At 49.6% G+C, this 1,897-nt stretch overlaps 8 non-coding genes across 8 annotated transcripts; all 8 read right to left on the reverse strand.

The window, feature by feature from the left end:
* Positions 1-55: 55 nt before the first annotated feature.
* On the reverse strand, positions 56-135 carry Pmar_PMAR001004. The gene has a single exon. It is a non-coding gene; the product is annotated as a tRNA-Leu (tRNA).
* Positions 136-256: 121 nt separating this feature from the next.
* Pmar_PMAR001005 lies at positions 257-336 on the reverse strand. Its single transcript has one exon. It is a non-coding gene; the product is annotated as a tRNA-Leu (tRNA).
* A 121-nt stretch (positions 337-457) lies between these two features.
* On the reverse strand, positions 458-537 carry Pmar_PMAR001006. The gene has a single exon. It is a non-coding gene; the product is annotated as a tRNA-Leu (tRNA).
* A 187-nt stretch (positions 538-724) lies between these two features.
* Positions 725-804, reverse strand: Pmar_PMAR001007. Its single transcript has one exon. It is a non-coding gene; the product is annotated as a tRNA-Leu (tRNA).
* Positions 805-925: 121 nt separating this feature from the next.
* Positions 926-1,005, reverse strand: Pmar_PMAR001008. The gene has a single exon. It is a non-coding gene; the product is annotated as a tRNA-Leu (tRNA).
* Positions 1,006-1,191: 186 nt separating this feature from the next.
* Pmar_PMAR001009 lies at positions 1,192-1,271 on the reverse strand. The gene has a single exon. It is a non-coding gene; the product is annotated as a tRNA-Leu (tRNA).
* A 121-nt stretch (positions 1,272-1,392) lies between these two features.
* Positions 1,393-1,472, reverse strand: Pmar_PMAR001010. Its single transcript has one exon. It is a non-coding gene; the product is annotated as a tRNA-Leu (tRNA).
* Positions 1,473-1,658: 186 nt separating this feature from the next.
* Positions 1,659-1,738, reverse strand: Pmar_PMAR001011. Its single transcript has one exon. It is a non-coding gene; the product is annotated as a tRNA-Leu (tRNA).
* Between the last annotated feature and the right edge of the window lie 159 nt (positions 1,739-1,897).

Here is a 1,897-nt window from a genome sequence, read left to right on the forward strand (position 1 = left end):
ACCTCGCTTCTGAAAGGTCTCGGATTTCAATACAACACCAGTCAGGTATATAGACTGACAGCTATGAGGTTCGAACCCACGCCCTTTCGGACTGGCGCCTTAAGCCAGCGCCTTAGACCACTCGGCCAAACTGTCGGTAAGTGCTTCAAAAATCATAGCGGAGAAGATGCGTTACACTATAGGACATGACACAAAAACGGTTCCGAACCGTTCCCGCGGAATGCGTTCTTCATCAAATCACACGAAAAGAAATTTCTAACAGCTGTGGGATACGAACCCACACCCTCTCGGACTGGCGCCTTAAGCCAGCGCCTTAGACCACTCGGCCAAACTGTCGGTAAGTGATTCAAAAATTATAGCGGAGAAGATGCGTTACACTATAGGACATGACACAAAAACGGTTCCGAACCGTTTCCGCGGAATGCGTTCTTCATCAAATCACACGAAAAGAAATTTCTAACAGCTGTGGGATTCGAACCCACGCCCTTGCGCACTGACGCCTGAAGCCAGCGCCTTAGACCACTCGGCCAAACTGTCGATAAGTGCTTCAAGATTCATAGCCGAGGTGATGCATCGCTCTGCCAAACCAGAGGACACAAAAAATGGATTGAACGGTTTCTGCGAGGTGCGATGGCACAATATCGATCAAAAGGTTTCGGTCTTGCACTACCTCGCTTCTGAAAGGGTCTCGGTTCTTAATATAAGACCAGTCAGGTATATAGACTGACAGCTGTGGGAATCAAACCGACACCCTTGCGAACTGACGCCTGAAGCCAGCGCCTTAGACCACTCGGCCAAACTGTCGGTAGGTGATTCAAAAATCATAGCGGAGAAGATGCGTTACACTATAGGACATGCCACAAAAACGGTTTCGAACCGTTCCCGCGGCATGCGTTCTTCATCAAATCACACGAAAAGAAATTTCTAACAGCTGTGGGAATCAAACCCACGCCCTTGCGGCCTGATGCCTGAAGCCAGCGCGTTGGACCACTCGGCCAAACTGTCGATGAATTCTTCAAGATTCATAGCCGAGGTGATGCATCGCTCTGCCAAACCAGAGGAGACAAAAATGGGTTGAACGGTTTCTGCGAGGTGCGATGGCACAATATCGATCAGAAGGTTTTGATCTTGCACTACCTCGCTTTTGAAAGGGTCTCGGTTCTTAATATAAGACCAGTCAGGTATATAGACTGACAGCTGTGGGGTTCGAACCCACGCCCTCTCGGACTGGCGCCTTAAGCCAGCGCCTTGGACCACTCGGCCAAACTGTCGATGAGTGCTTCAAAAATCATAGCGGAGAAGATGCGTTACACTATAGGACATGACACAAAAACGGTTTCGAACCGTTCCCGCGGAATGCGTTCTTCATCAAATCACACGAAAAGAAATTTCTAACAGCTGTGGGATACGAACCCACGCCCTTGCGGACTGACACCTGAAGCCAGCGCCTTAGACCACTCGGCCAAACTGTCGATGAGTGCTTCAAGATTCATAGCCGAGGTGATGCATCGCTCTGCCAGACCAAAGGGCACAGAAATGGGTTGAACGGTATCTGCGAGCTGCGATGGCGCAATATCGATCAGAAGGTTTTGGTCTTGCACTACCTCGCTTCTGAAAAGGTCTCGGATTTTAATACAACACCAGTCAGGTATATAGACTGACAGCTGTGGAGTTCGAACCCACGCCCTTTCGGGCTGGCGCCTTAAGCCAGCGCCTTAGACCACTCGGCCAAACTGTCGATGAATGCTTCAAAAATCATAGCGGAGAGATGCGTTACACTATAGGACATGACACAAAAACGGTTTCGAACCGTTCTCGCGGAATGCGTTCTTCATCAAATCACACGAAAAGAAATTTCTAACAGCTGTGGGATACGAACCCACGCCCTTGCGGACTG

Source organism: Perkinsus marinus (genome assembly GCF_000006405.1).
Source record: "Perkinsus marinus ATCC 50983 genomic scaffold scf_1104296978926, whole genome shotgun sequence".
NCBI classification, from domain to species: Eukaryota; Perkinsozoa; order Perkinsida; family Perkinsidae; genus Perkinsus; species Perkinsus marinus.